The following is a 15,828-nucleotide window of genomic DNA, read 5'->3' on the forward strand; positions in this document are numbered from 1 at the left end:
AGCGCGGAGCCACGCGGAGGAGGCTCGGTGCCTGTGCTGGGGTTTTAAAGGAGCAGCTGGGCAGGAATTTGCCAGGGATCCTGGCCGGGAGGAGCTGTGCTCTGCTGAGGGAGCAAAATCCAGGGAAATACAGGGATGAGCAAGGAATAGCGTGGGATCACCTGGCAGCAAAGGTTGGAGGAGGAAAGGACAGATCTGCCGTGGTGAGAGGGACACGGGGTGGCTCTGGGTGCTTTGGGTGAGTCCTGCAATCCAAGAGGAGTATTCCTGGAGAAAAGGTGTTAGGTGAGGCCCACTGTCTTCAAGCACAAATATTTGTGCTCTCAAATAAAATTTTCTCTTGCAAACCCCACCTGAGGGCTGGCAGCAGCAGAGAAACTCTTCCAGACACCCACATTCCTTCTTTCCTGGTATTTATGGCATTTCCCCTGAAACACCCGGAGCAGTGGATGCAGCAGTGGCCAGAGGTATTTGAGATTTGCAGGGGATGGAGCCAAAAAGGGCTGGGATCCTCTGGGACAGCTGTGGTGGCAGCAGTGATGATGATGATGATGATGATGATCATGATGATGATGATGATCATGATGGTGACACCAGGCCAGGTGTGCACCTCTGTCTCCTCACTGGCTCTCCTCTGGGGATTTTAGGATCTCTTATCCCTGGGAAGAAAACCAGCCCCTGCAAACAGAGGATGTTGTGCAGGAGGAGATCCCCAATTCCTGCTGAGCATTCCCCAGTCTGCAACAGAGGCCAGGTGCAGGTGCTTGCAGGTGTTTCAAGGGCCTGGGGTGTGTTTGCAGGTGTTTGGTGTGTTTGGGGTGGTTTTGGAGGTGTTTGGGGTGTGTTTGAAGGCGTTTGCAGGTGTTTGGGGTGTATTTGGGGTGTGTTTGGAGGTGTTGTGTTTGGGGTGTGTTTGGAGGTGTTTGGGGTGTGTTTGCAGCTGTTTGCAGCTGTTTGCTGCGTTCCCAGCACAGCCCTCGCTGCAGCAGCAGCAGCAGCAGCAGAGGAAGCTGAGGCGCTGTAAACCAGCAGGGCTCCGTGCCCAGATTCCAGCCACAACACTTGCTTTGGGAAACACGATAAACCGGGGGTTTTTTTGCACAGGAAAAAGCCGCCAGCCGTTTAATTACCAGCCCTCGTTACCGCGTTACCGTAACGGGAGCGAATCGCGCTGCTCGGCCGCTGCCAGATGTTCCCATCCCCGCTCCCTCCAGCAGCCACGGGCTCCCCGCTGCCCGGTCCAGCCCCAGGCACGCACAAAGCCGGGATAAAGAGCTGGAAAACCTTCCAGCCCTCGGCGTAAAAATAGCCCCGCGCAGCTCGAGCAGATGGGAGAAAACCTGCGGCAGGGCAATCAGCGAAGGGTCAGCAGGAAATTTGTCCTGGGGGTGGTGGTGTCTAATGGACTGTGTGAGGAGCTGAAATGCTCTGCTGAAAGCTGGAAAGAGGCCACCAGAGCTGGCAGTGCTCGGCGATGCTCTAATGCGGTTTATTTAAATAATAAATAGAGTGTTAATGCCGGGATTGCCGGCTGTTAAGGCAGGATTTTTGGGGGTGCTGCGGGAGGTGTAGCAGGGAGGTGTGGTAGGTGCTCTACACCCACCCTGAGCCTCACAGGAGTGCTCGAGCACTGCAGGAAGTCCTGGTTTGGGGTTCATGGTCTCCCAGACCAGTTTGGCTTGGAAGGAATCTCAAATCTCATCTCCTTCCACCCCGGGGATTTTCCCCAGCCCAGGTTGCTCCAAGCCCTGTCCAGCCTGGCCCTCAGCCCAGCTGCAGCTGAAACTCCATGAGGACATCGAACTCCGTGGGTCATTAATTCCCTGGAAGCATTAACGAGGGGAAGGAGGGACACCCCATGGGAACACCCCCAAAAATATCCTTCAGTGAGGACCTGAGTGTAAATGGAAGGGAGAAGAAGTACAAGCCCAAGGAACTTGGAGCACTTCATCCCATAGCAACAAGCCCATTCAACAGGAGGAGCATGTTCACAGCAGAGCCCTAAAAAAGGAGCTGTTAAAATAAACATTGGCATATCTCACACCTCCCTCTTCCCTGAAGGACGCTCCCTGGAAACACATGTGGACAGGGAAGGGAAGGGAAGGGAAGGGAAGGGAAGGGAAGGGAAGGGAAGGGAAGGGAAGGGAAGGGAAGGGAAGGGAAGGGAAGGGAAGGGAAGGGAAGGGAAGGGAAGGGAAGGGAAGGGAAGGGAAGGGAAGGGAAGGGAAGGGAAGGGAAGGGAAGGGAAGGGAAGGGAAGGGAAGGGAAGGGAAACAGGGATGAAGAGGGAGATGAGAGGGATTCTAATTAAGTGCTGAAATTAATCTCTGCTGTCTTTCAGTATCTAGTAAGTCGAACCATTCGGTGTCTCTGTTGTTCACTGACAAATCCAGAGAGCATCTGGTCATGTTCTCCCTTTGCTTTTTATATCCTAAAATACTCCATGAGTTTCTGTGGAGTTTTTGCCCTACATATCCCACTTCAGGCAGGTGACAGAGGCCCTGTAACCTCTCTGCGAGCACCCTTCGAGCTTTCAAGTTCCAGGAGGCTTTCCCTGCCTTATGTGTGGTGCTGTGCTACATGGAGGGATAAAAAAAATCCCATTTTTCTTTTATGAACCGGAATAAAACTCCTGGAGCCTTTACAGGACTGTTCTGGGCCTGCTTAGGATGTCCTGGGGTGGATGATTTGAGCAGCAAAGTTCTGTGCTCTGGGAAATCCATCTCTGTTCTGGGAAATCCATCTCCCCTCACTCTGGGAAATCCATCTCCCCTCACTCTGGGCACACAGCCCCTTGCAGGCGCAGCTGGGAGGTCACAGATGCTTTTTGGAAATCCCCAAATTCCCTACCTGCCTGCAGATATCACACATTGTGTCCGGCGACACCCCAGACAAGCAGAGTCACATTTGCACATGCTCATCTCCCAGGAAAAGCCGGGATAACGGGATTTTGGAGTGAACATCACACTTCCATCCCATCCTCTTTCCCCTCTTTTTGTTTGTATCTTGGCATCAGGGCAGGCCCAAACACCAACGTGTCACCATCACCGCGGAGCAGCTGGAGAGTGATGAGATCAGAGAGCAGGGCAGGAGTGAGGGAGTTCATCTTCCCTCCACACACAGCACTGGGGAAACCACTGGGAAATAAAAAAAGCTCCAATAAATCAAACTGTGCTGCTGTGGATGCAATAACAGCAGCAGGTGGAGGGGGAAGTTTGCTGGGAGCCGGGCAAATTCCATGCACGATTCCAACAGCAGGGCTTGGGAATGTGGGAGACACCCAGAGCTGTGCAAAGGCCTGGGAGGCCTCACTCCTGCTGAATTCCCTCCTGTGCTGAAGTTATCCACACTTTCAGGGTATTTCCCTCTCACCCTGGGAATGGGTTTAACTCCGTAATGGGGTTGTTGAGGAAAGCTCGTTAAGGGGGATTCAGTGGGCAGCAAGAACAGCCAGCTTCTCCTTGCTAATCCACCATTTCCCAAGGAAAACACAGGTACAAGGAGACTTTCTGCAAGCCCTCAATCCAACTGCTTTTGGAGGAGCAACAAGCAAGGCTTGAACGAGGAGGTGGGAGCAGGGTGGGTTGTCACCTCCTCCCTGTGCTAGGGAGAAGTCTCCGGGGGTGGAAGGAGATGAGATTTAAGATTCCTTCCAACTCACAGCAGTCTGGGATTCCACGAACCCAAAACCAACCCAAACCAGGACTTTCTGCAAGGCTGCGGGGTGGACACCCCACCTCCTGTTGCATAATCGCTGGGCTGAGGAGAAAGCGCCTGATAACGACTTCCCACTCACACGTCCAAAGCCCACAAATGGCTCCTCGCCCCGGTGGAACAGAAGATTGTGAGACTGCCAGGAATAGGTGGCAATGAAATAATGAATGCTGCAGCCCACTCCCATCTGCCAGAGAAAAATCCTGCCCGAGCGAAAGCCGGGAGGAATCGCCTCATCCCACATCCTCCCCTGGGCATCAGCACCTGCTCCATTCTCCACATCCCAGTATTCCAGCAGGGTGGGCAGCGCTTTTCCCGAGCCAGGAGGAATTGCTGGTTGCAAATGGAAGTGCTGGAATGCAGACATCTGGCTGACACAGCCACGCGTTCGCCTCACAATACGATGTTGGCAATGTTGCATGAAAACATTGATGAAAAATGAAGCCAGACACTGGGAGGGGGAAAAAAAAAATGTGTAAAAGTTTGGCATTCAGTCTTGCGTTGCTTTGAACATGGCCGAGTGGGTTTGGAGGATAAAACAGCGAGGGACCGGGTCTGCTGGTGGAAAAAATCAGCAAAAATCAATGTATAAATCAGGGCCCCTTTGCAGCAGCTGCTCTGACACGGCTGTGGCTGCTCCAGTGGGTGTGGAACCACCCTCGGATCCTGTTTTGGGGCAGATCAACACCTCTCAGGACTCAAATGTCCCCAGGCTGCCTCATGCCCAGGTCCTTTGGGTGGCTTTGCTGTGAGCTGGGTGGGGTTGGGGCTCAGCAAGGCCGTGATGTCCCCACCACCCCCCCGGGTTCGCAGGTGCTTGTGCGCGTTTGTTAATTGGATAAATTACTTCAGCTCTGCAGCTTTTCCACAGCCTTCTCAGAGGACACCTGGCTTGGGCTGGAAGGTGAGAGCACTCCCGTGGGGTTTGGGATGGTGTGCAGGACTGGGGGGGCACTGCTGTCTCCTGGGATAACCCCCAAAGGCAGGAAAAGAAATAGTTAATGGTAAAAATCCTTTTCATCAGCTTGTGTTTGTCTCCTGTGCCCGAGGAGTTGGAGCCAACACAAGCTCCAGGTGATTCACGGTGGCAGGGAGAGGCAGGAGCAGCTCCACTCGTGCTGCCACTCTCTGCCCTGAGTGAGCCCATCATTCCTGGGAATGTGGTGATTCCTGGGGATTTCTTTCCCCCTTAAAGTGCTGCCTTTGCTTTTAACCTCTGTGGTTGCGTTATCAAAGCCGCGTTGGAGAAACGCAGCGCTGGGAGCTTCGGGTCAGGGCAAACACAGCCCCCTTCCCCCCGCCAGGGTTTTTTGGAAGGCTGGGAATGTGAGTTTCCGAGGAGCTGGTCCTGAGCAGAGACCTTGCCATGTGTACAGAGAGTGCTGATTCACCTCGCTGCCACTGGAGACAAAAGAACATCTAATTAAGTCAGCCGTGTATAAATAAATGTACCAAGTACAACCTCGGGAGCACAGAACAGCACTGGAAAACCTCAGAAATGCACAATATGCTTTTCCTCTCCCTGCCAGGGCTGGAGCTCACCTCTGGGACCACCCTTTTGTTTAGAAATATCAAAGAATGGGATTTTCGGTTTCATTTTTCTGTTGCAGTATTAGTTTTTTACACCAAAATTCAGTAATTTCCTCTGTCCCTGCAGTTCAGCTGAGCCTCGGGTACACCAAGGCCTTGATAACCCTCCAAATCTAACTCAGAGCAGGGTCCACTTCCCAGCTCTATCCAAGGGTGCGTGGGGCCTGCATCCCTTTTTTGGAAGAGAGGGAAAAACAACAGCAAAACCAAGAAAAACAGAGCAATTAATTACTGGTGCTTCTCTAATTGCCGGCACCCGCTGCACGGATGGCCAGGCTGATGTGCCGGCAGCTGCGGGACGGCACCGGCTCTGTGCGTTAATTAACCTCATTAACGGGCTTTGTGTTTGACTCAGGAGTAGGTGAGACCCTGCGTAGTCCGGAGTGGGAGCTGGGAATTATTTGGCTTTTTTGGTCAAATCCCCAGCTGTGCGGTGCGGCTGCGGGGGTTCCCCCTGCACGTCCCTCTGTTCCCGGGGTTTTCCACCTGCTGGTGGTTGCCTGACATTTTCCCATCCTGAGCTGAGCGTTCCTGGCCTCTGGACGTGCACAGCCATCAACTCTTCCCCGTGGAAGTCTTTCCCATAAAACCCTTCCTCGTTATTTTTACGGCCCTTTTTCCCTCCTCGAGCCCTCGCTGTTAACGCGCCGGGAGAGGCCTTGGTTGTGTTTTGAGGCGATTGGTTTTGATGGCATAACGAGGCTGATAAATCACCACCTTGGCCAGCAGCTTTGGGTGTTTGTGAGGAAAGAAAGCCCTCGGTGTCTTCCTTCTGCCACGCTCGTCGGGGTTTTTATGGTGCCTTCAGGGTGACAGCAGGAAAAATCATGGGAGGTGTCCCTGCCCAGGGCAGGGGGGTGGAATGGGATGGTCCTTAAGGTCTTTTCCACCCCAAACCAGTCTGGGATAATGGGAAGAATCCTTGGCTGCCCTGGTGCCATCCTGCTGCCCTTGGTGGCCATGCCCAGGAGGAGGTGGCTGTCCCTTGCTGAAGGCAGTGAATTAAAGCAGGATGACTTTCGCCAAGGACCTTTTTTTTTGAGGCAGCACAGCACAAATCATCTCCAGGAGTCTGACTGATTAAAAGTGAGCAGATCTGAAAGTTCTTGCAAGTGAGTAATAATATTAATAATAACAACAACAACCTCTCCCTCTGGCTGCTCCAAAAGGTGGGCTGGGAGATGATAATTAAATCCACAATCTATGCACACCCCCACTGCTTCCCAGAGCCTGCTGCTTTCCGGGGGTGATGCTGCTCCAGCCCACGTCCCACGCTGGCTGTGCAGGAATTGTCACTGTCCCAGGCTCAGAGGCAGCTGCTTAATTGCACCAGCAAGGGTTTTTTTTTAATTTTTCCTACATTGCCTCCATCTGATAAGGTCAGGCCCACCTTGAGCACAGCTGCTCCGCTGTCTGTTCCTCTTTGGGATCCACGGAGGACGCAGCTGCTCTGACCTTTCACATAAACCTCGTTAAAGGTGACCAAGGAATGCACAAAATACAACTCCCAGAGCCGTTTGAAGGGAGTGGTTTGGGTGTGATTCCCAAAGAACCACTCAGAGGGGCAGGGCTCCCGATGGCTTCCATGGAAAATCAAGGTAAGTAGGGTTAGGCAACCTGCAGGAAGAACATCCCTGGCTACAACCGGAATTGTATGGCTAGAAAAGGAAACACAGAATCAGCAGCCAGCCTGCTCTGGGCTCTTCAGCAAGGCTGGGGTTTTAATTCTATTTATCCTTTTTTAAGTTGGGACTGGCTCTGCTGAAGGAATGAAAAATTAAGGCGGATTTTCCAACGTGTCCTTGCAAGGCCATTGCTGTGACCCGGTGGAGACTTCCAAGGGCTTGGCCGTGGCTCAGGTGTGAGGGTGAGAGCTACAAAATACCCCTGGGAGGTCCTGGCTCAGCATCACCGGGATGCTGGTGCAAACCTTGGCCACCTCCACCAACACCATGAGCTCAGAGCCTCTTCTGCAAGGGAGGAACCAGATTTGGGACCTGGTGACTGCAGAGAGCTACACTGACCCATTTTCCTCTGGCTGATGGATACAGGCACTGGGAAAAGCTCCATAGCAACTGGATGTGCACAGTTTAATTATGAAATCCCCATGGTGCTCCCTTGCAAAGATAAATGGATCCAGGATATTTTTCCCCCCTCGCAGCCATTAGGAAAGCTCTATATTTAGAAGGTCCTGTCCCGCTTTGCCGTGTGCCAAACAGCAGCACAGCCTGGGGAAGGGCAATGGGTGGGATGAGCATGTCCAGGTCAACACATGGAACATCCTTCCAGGAAGCTCTGGGAGCCTGAGGAATCTGGTTGTTATCCCATGGCATTTTGGGCGGCAAAACCAGTGCCAAGCACTCCCGATGGTGGTGGTGGCATTTCACACCCTTTTGAGCAGTGCAAACAATGCCAGCTGTAACAGGGAGCCCAACAACCCCATCCCAGGCGTTAGTCCCAGAAGGAGGGACAGATCCAGCAGCGCTGTTGGGTCAGTATCACCCCTGGAAGATCTCAGACAAACAAGGCAGCAGCAGCAGAACTGTGTTAGTGAGACTGTTCTGGGTTCTTTCCTAGTTGTCTTTTGTTTGAGCTCTCCACAACAGCTCAGGTCAGCTCTTATTACCTTCAGCTGTCCCTCCTGTCCCCTGGCACGGAGCACTGAGACGCAGCCAGTGAGAACTTTGAGATGGCATGATAAATAAAAGAGATGCTATTATTACAGCCCTCTCCTGTTTTCTGCTGCCATGGTATCTCTTCTCTTGTCTGACTTATTGCTGATGTCTTCTGTCAGCTCAGCTTGCCTCTCTCGGTGATGTGATTTATGGGCCGGGGAGGCAGAGCAGAAACACGGCAAAATTGCAAATGAGGGTGCTGGGAGGAGCAGGGGGAAAGACAAGGAGCGATTGTGATGAGGATGTGCAAACGGGTCCCTGCCCCACTGCTCCGTGACAGGGACCAGAGGATGGGGTTGGGCACTGCGTGCTCAGACAACCGAGCAGCCTCACTCCAGGGCTCCAGCTCAGCACCTCCGAGCTGGGAGAAGCAAAACCTGGAGCAGGGACACAATTCCTTGTCACTTCCCGAGGTGAGCTCCCCATTCTACGTGTGAATGGGCTGGCACCTGGTCCTAAAGGTCCAGGCAGCAGCCAGCACTGCCCGGATCCAGCAGATCCAGCAGGAGCCTCAACTGCTGCAAATTCATCCTGTTCCTTTTGCTTCCAGGAGTTTGTCCTCTCTCATCCCTGTTTCTCTGCAGCCAAGGTGGTTTGGATGCGAGCAGGACACGCAGGAGAGAGAAACCACAGCTTTGGGAAGATGTCCTTGCTGGCAGCCCCTGCAGCACGGCAGGATGGTGCTATTTTCATTCCCAGGGCTGAGGCTCGTGAGAACTGAAAGCTGCTCCGCTCGGCCCTGCAGCCTCCTCGGGCTCCAGGTGCCTCTCACACATCCCTCCTGCTGCCAGCCCAAAACCTGGGAGGAATCAGAAGGGCCGAGCAAACAGCCCCTGATTTTTGCTGGATTTCACTGCACCCTCCAGGGGAGCAGGGCTGGAGAAGGGAACTCGTGCCCACGGGGTGTGTGAGACCCTCTGTGTCACCCAGCAGAGCAAGCCCAGGAGTGTGAGCGAGTAACTGTGTGCTGGGGAGGGGAGAGCAAGCCCAAAACATTCCCTGTAATCCTCCCCAAAACTCAGGGAGAAGATGAGAAATGAGGATTTGCGTTAGAAATGAAAATTAAAGCAGGGCAGGGTTTCATTTCCTTGCGCTGAGCAGCGCAGGAATTCCAAAGGCTGCTCCCAGGCAGATGCTGCTGCTTTAATCTGGTCTTTTGGCCAGTTATGCACACGTGTACCAGTCCTGCTTGGATTACACTTTTCAAGGATTACAGCTCAAATCCAGCAGGGCTTTTAATGCCTGGAATGGGGCAGAGCAGCTGACATTAATATATTCCAGGAGGGCAGACCCAGCCGGCGCTGGGATCGTCATTAGAAAGTCTGATGGAGGATTACAATGCAACCTGCAGAAATCAGCCACACTGCTGCATCTCCAGCTGGGGAGGTGTTGTTTTTTTTTTTTCTTGGGCCATGTCACCCAGTTCTAGATTCTGGATAATTATTCCAGGGAAACTCTGATGAGTGCAGCTGCCCTGGAATGCTAATGGAGGCTGCTGAGCCTGCCCGGGGGCTCAGGTTGCTCTGCCACGAAGGGAATCCCAATTAGTGCCCTTGGGAGCCACCTGAGTGGGAGCCAGTGGAAAATTCAGCACGGGAGACTCTGCAAATACCCAAACAAACACCAATACCCAGGAGCTGGCAAGAGGAGCCAGGGAATTCTGCTGCTTTGTGTTGTGTTTGTGGATCTGGTCAGGCTGGTTTAACATCCAGCTGGAGAGACAAAGGTGCTCTATGGGTACATCAATATAAATTACATCCAAAGATTAGGTGATTTGTGGTGCCGTAGGAATCCTAGGATCCCTAGGGGGTCCATCCTTAGGAATCCAAGCATCCCTAGGAATTACTGTATTTTCCCAGTCAATCTTTTTCATGTTCCCCAAGATATGGAATGATGGAGACTCAGTTGTGGGGGGTGTCTGAATTACCATTTATCAGCAGCCACTAGGCAGAACCTCAAACCTTTAGGATCAAAATAAATGAAGAAGAAGAAAAAAAAAAACCACAAAAAAACCCAACTCCTTTCTTTTCCAGTCATCTCAGGAAAGTCTGGATGGTGCAGCAATTCCCCGGCGCCTGGATCAAAACGTCTGCTTGCCGTAATACAAATGTGACAAAGCAAAGCAGGTAATTGCTGCTGTCAGCTGAGCAGAGCAGTAAATCTGTAGGAAAACCAGCGTTTCCTCGAGCAGGGAATGCCTGTTGGAAGTGAAGCTGCTCTGCAGCCAAGGCAGCAATGCCGTAAGCAAGGAGGTGCCCCCAGAGCAGAGCCACCGTGCAGCAGGACCTGGGGAGAGGACATTTCCTTGCCTGGGGTCTCATTCCATCTTTTCTGGCTTTGGAAGGATTAAATCTCTGCTGCCAAGGCTTGTTCCACATCCCACGTGGGGAGGGTGTTAATTGAACTGAAGGGTCCTGGATTAGCAGGAGGAACAGGTGAAAATTAATGGGGAAATGAGGAAAGGGATAATTGGCTTCCATGTGCCCAAAGCCACGAATTCCCCTGGGTCAGGAGCACCTTCCTTGTGGTGGGGTTTGACCAGGAAGCTGCACCTGTGCCTGGGACCAAATTTGGGGCAGTGTCTTCAGTTTGTGAGCTGGACAGAGGAATTGGGTGAGTACATCCTTCCCCAGTTTCCTTGGAGCAGCTCCAGTGTTGTGGAAACACAAGAAGTCCTGCCTGGAGGGATCCTCAGCATTCCCTCTCCAGAGCCTGGGTTTGGAAGCTGTTGCAGGGAATAAACTGGACATCCTTGAAGTTCATCCATCCTTCTGTCTGCTTTGGTCACTGGCAGTGTTGTGCCAAGGGAGAGGGGACTGTCACCTCCTCGGGGGTGACATTCCAGTTTGGGCGTGCTGTGGTTAGAGGAGGGAGCCACCAGGTGCTGACAGCACCAGCAAGGGAGGGTCAGACTCATGGAAAAATCAGGCTGGGGAGGATTTTGAGATGAATCAAGGTGAGTTCAGTGATGCTGTGTTAATTCCTGTATTTGCTTGAGCATCTCCTCTGAAGCAACAATTGTTACTCCATTCACTCGGGTTTGGAACAGGCTGCCCAGGGAAGCGCCGGAATCCCCATCCTTGGAAGGGTTCCAAAATCCCATGGATGTGGCCCTTGGGGACAGGGTTTAGAGGTTGGACCCGATGATCTAAGAGGTCTTTTCCAGACTAAATAATGCTGTGATTTTGTCTGCAGTGCCAGGAGTGCAGCCCACAAGTGACAGCCCAGCGCTAACCGAGCCTGGTCATCAGAGCTGCTTTTAATTTCAATGTGGTTAATTATAAATATCTTGACTCTTGCTCAGGACAGAGGATCAGGCAGTAGCTGCAGTGATTTGCTTTCTCTGAGGCTGCTGTTTTTCCAGGAGTTCTCTAGGACACTGGAAAGCCCTTTGGAGTGGGGCTGCCAGCAAGGTCACAGATCCTCCCTGGACCACTCCTCGCCTTGCTGGGCTGTGGGATGCCACAAGGATTTGTGGCATGAGGATATTTGGCAGAGCTTCAGCAGCTCCATGGCTGTGGCCAGGCACTGGCAGGGATGAGCTGAGCTCAGCTGAGCCCTCTGAGAGCAGAATCCTTTCATCCCACCTCTGTTTGAAGGTAGAGAGAACTCAGGATGGCTCTGGTGCTGCAGAGGGAGGTGAGTTCAGTTGAGGACTCTGGCTTGAGTCATCTTGGCTGAAAATCACTCTGGGTAAACTTTCCATTCCAGTAGATTTAGGAAAGCAGAAATGAAGCTGCTTTGGGGATTTTTGGTGGTGGCAGAGGCTGATAAAATATTGAAGGGCCAGGCCATCTGTAACTGCTGCACGGGCTGGGGAGCACAAACACCAACTGGCCTGATGGGCACCCATCCTCCAGGACAAGTGGCCAGGGTGACAGATGGCACAGCTTGCTAGGAATCTGCATCCTTTTCCCCCCCATTTTTTGGGACTATCGCAGTCAGTAAAGAGCAGAGGAGAACGCCCAGCGCTGGCTGAGGGCTCGGAGCAGAGCTCGGCTGTCTCGCTGTAACTTTATTTAAATAGATTGTTGTTACACACACGCTTAATTAAAGCAAAGAACCGAAGGAAATTGTTTCCCTGGGGATGCAGTGCTGATGTGGGACAAAGGAAGAAGTTGTCATGAGATTTTCCATCTCGGGATCCTGCAATCCTGTCTTGGAGGACTGTGTTGAGTAATTGGTGTCCCCTTGCTCAGACCTTTCCCGGGGGGCACAGGACACTGGGAATGCTCTTGGGTCCATCAAGCAGAATAATTAACTCCCAAGCAGTGTGAGAAGCCCTCCACAGATTAGGTCCTTAACTGCCATTTCGGGCTGGTGATGAGATGCTTCTTCCCATTTTTGCCAAAGAACAAATGAAAAGTTGAGTGTAATGAAAGCAAAACGCGAGGAAATTTCAATTTTCACTTGTGAAGTGGAGAATCCTTGGGAGATTTGGGCTCCGTGTTCCTGCTCGGCTTCAGCTGCAGGCGGAGTTGAAAGAGCAGAACAATTTGCAGCACAATTTGCAGCACAAAGAGATCTCTCAGGCTGTGTTTGCTTGAGGTGGCCCGTGGCTACGAGCTCCTGCTCCAGCCCAGGGAGCCACTGGATCCTCCTGGAGAAGGCGACCATAAATTGGCTGCTCTGATGTGTAAAGATGTTAAATGGGTAGCAGAGGAAGGAAAAACAACAAACACTGACAGAGTTTACAGCTCGGAGCTCCCAAAGGCAGGGCTGAGTGGCAGAAGTGATGTCCCAGTGAGGCGGAGTGGTCGGAGAGAGTTCCTCGGGTCCTCAGCTGGCTTTGCTGGGATGTGGGACAGAGGGAAGGTCAGCAGGGACACGGGAATCAGGCAAGGAAACTTCCTCCTGGATTGAAATCGCTGCATGACCAATAGGGCGTGGCTCTAGCAAAATATTTTGGGTTCAAGTGTGATTTAAAAGAAACGTAGAGTTTTAAGACGATTCCTTTTTATGTAGAAAGCAAAATGCTTCTCCCAGAGTCCTACTTGGTTGTGCACGTGGAGATTTTGGAATCAAATCCAGGAGGGACTGGGGTTTGGGAGAGCCCAGATATCCCAGGAAGGAGGAGAGATTGTCCTGTCCTGGTCTTTCTTGGCAGCATCCCTTCCTTGGGGTGCAAGGAAGGAGCTCAGGAGAAATTCTCATCCCAGATTGCCAAGTCAGATTTTCATCTTCCTCTGCTGCTGTCACCCCATTTGCACCTTGCCAAATAAGAGCTTTGCCTTCTGCTTTGCTGGGACTCCCGCAGAGTCTTGCTCAGCCTAAAGTTAGTCTGGGTCTAGAAAAAAGTCCTGAAGTGATCTCGGACTCTCCCTGAGAAATGGGGTTCGGTACCACAGCGTGTGCAGGCAGCCTGCAGGACGTGGGAGCTCCCAGGTGAGGCTTTGCCTCGGCGACCTGCTGAGCTGCTCTTGGCATCTGGGACCTTCCATCCTGCCAAAATCTGGGACACGGAAAGGTTCCAAAGCTCCAAACCTCGGTGTTCCCAGGCCTTTCCTCTGCCTCCCTCACAGGCAGCTGTGGGAGTGCATCAAAGAGCTTTTTCCATTCTTCTCCCCGAATGTTTTGTTCTCCTGCTGAGCCCGCCACAGGTGAAGCATCTCCTCCAAAATAAGCCTGGCAGGGGGGCAAATTCCGGGTGCTCCGGCTTCGCCTCTGGAATGACGCATTTTCTTTTCCCTGCGTTTCCCAAACAGCTTTTAGACTTTCTTTAACCTTTTCAAACTCCTTGCTAGCAGGGCTCGCTCTGCTATTTCCAGATCGAGCTGGCATTTTCTCAGGAAAATAGCCTTCCCGTTAAAATTGGTGATTTTCAGCAGCAACCATGGATTTATTGAAGGAAAGAATGGATTTTTCCATTGGGGGAATGGGAATGACAGCTCCCCAAGCAGGAAGAAGCAGCCAGAGGGGCACCTTGCAGCTGCAAACCAGCTCCCTCCAAAGACATTTAGTTGTTCTGAAATGATTTTTTGGTCGGGTTTGTTTTTTCCCCCCTATAAAATATTCCACCTTTTTAATTTTCCATCCCAATTTCGAGCGAACAAAATAAATCAACTCGCAATTATTTCCCCCCAACTGCTTCCCCCAGGGCTGTGCTGCAATTATGTGGAGATAAATAAATTTGGTTAAACAATGGTAAATTGTCCTGAGCTGCCTTTTATTATCAGGAAGTCGCGTTGGCAACTGGATAATTTGCTGATGTTGTTTTGCGTGATCTCAGTCCCTGCATCTATTCATGAGATTATTCCAAGTGTTATATCGGTGCATTTAAATTAAGCATGAAAGTGTTTTAGGGCTTTTTGCAATGATTGCTTATTTATTTTATTATCAATAATAAATTTCAACCCAAAGCTTGAAGCTTCCACGTTCAAGGACAGTAAAAAGGCAGAAGAGAAGCAGCTGGTGGCACATAAAGAGCGGCTCTGACGAAACAGGGTTGTGGGGAGGCTGAAACTGAGCTGAGACTTCTGGGTTCTTCTCCCAAATTCCTCCTCTTTTGAAGTGGATTTTGTCTGCTCTGGGCTCCAGAGCTGTTCCAAAGGAAAGGAATGAAGTGTCTTGATGTTGGGATGATGTTGCTGCGGTGGGAGGGGAAGCGCTTAAAGGCTTTTAGTTGGAAATTTGGCTCTGTTGTTATTTTTAATGACAAAATTTTGATTTTCATGGAATCACAGGAGGGTTTGGGTGGAAGGGACCTCAAAGCTCATCCAGCCCCACCCCCTGCCATGGGCAGGGACACCTCCCACTATCCCAGGTTGCTCCAAGTCCCATCCAGCCTGGCTTTGGACACTTCCAGGGATGGGGCAGCTACAGCTGCTCTGGGCACCCTGGGCCACTGTTTTCTGTACAGAGCAAATTTCAGCCACTGCTCTCTTTGCTCTGATACTTTTATAGTTTTAAATTAATTACATTTGTGTCAGAGTATTGTTTTTATGTAATTAATTGGATTCGTTTTCCATCCAGGCTTCCTGGAAGGGGGGGAAAAGCAAATCACTCCTTCCACTTCAGCCCTGCCTGTTTTAGGATTGTGGAATATTCCCTTCCTCAAATAAATCAATATCCCCACAGAGCTGCTGCCCTGAGAATCAAACACTGCAAGTGCAGCAGGCCTTGAGCTCATCCTCCACTTCCCTGGGCTGCCCAGCTCCCTCCACCCTCATCAGTGGGCTGCCTAATTGGGAAATTGATTAATTGACCGGCGAGATAACAGCCTCTCTTCCTGCATGGCTTAATTAGACTCTGGTCCTGCAATGGGGATTCCAGCACAGGAACCTTGGAGCTGCACTGGCTCCAAGGACAGGGACCTCTGTAGGATTTCTTTGGGGTTTATAGGATTGCTTGGAGAGAATTTGCAGGCCCATCCCTGGAAGTGCCCAAGGCTGGGTTGGATGGGGCTTGGAGCAACGGGGGACGGTGGAAGGTGTCCCTGCTCATGGCAGAGGGTGGCACTGGATGATTTTTAAGCTCCCTTCCAACCCAAACCAGCCTGTGATCCCAGGATTTTCCTCCACAAGATGGAATGAATGAAATGAGGGAAAAAATCAATGCACAGAACGCACTCGGATGTGGCTGCTGCTGATGTGGGTGTGGGGTTTCCCCCCCGTGAGCACTCGGCTTCCCACACAGGAGCCGAGGCCAACCCTTCTGCCAGATTCAGCAGAACAATATCGACACAAACCTTATTTCCCCGGAATATTCTGCCCCTTTAGGTCTTCCCTTCCCGTGTCTGGCTCATCCTGCATTCCCAGCTCCGGCAGGATGTGTAATGAAACCCCAAATGGATTATGACAAGCAAAGGGCTCTGCAGCCTGGTACTTCATGCTCTCTTTCTTTGGGGTGT

This window comes from Aphelocoma coerulescens, chromosome 17 (genome assembly GCF_041296385.1).
Source record: "Aphelocoma coerulescens isolate FSJ_1873_10779 chromosome 17, UR_Acoe_1.0, whole genome shotgun sequence".
NCBI classification, from domain to species: Eukaryota; Metazoa; Chordata; class Aves; order Passeriformes; family Corvidae; genus Aphelocoma; species Aphelocoma coerulescens.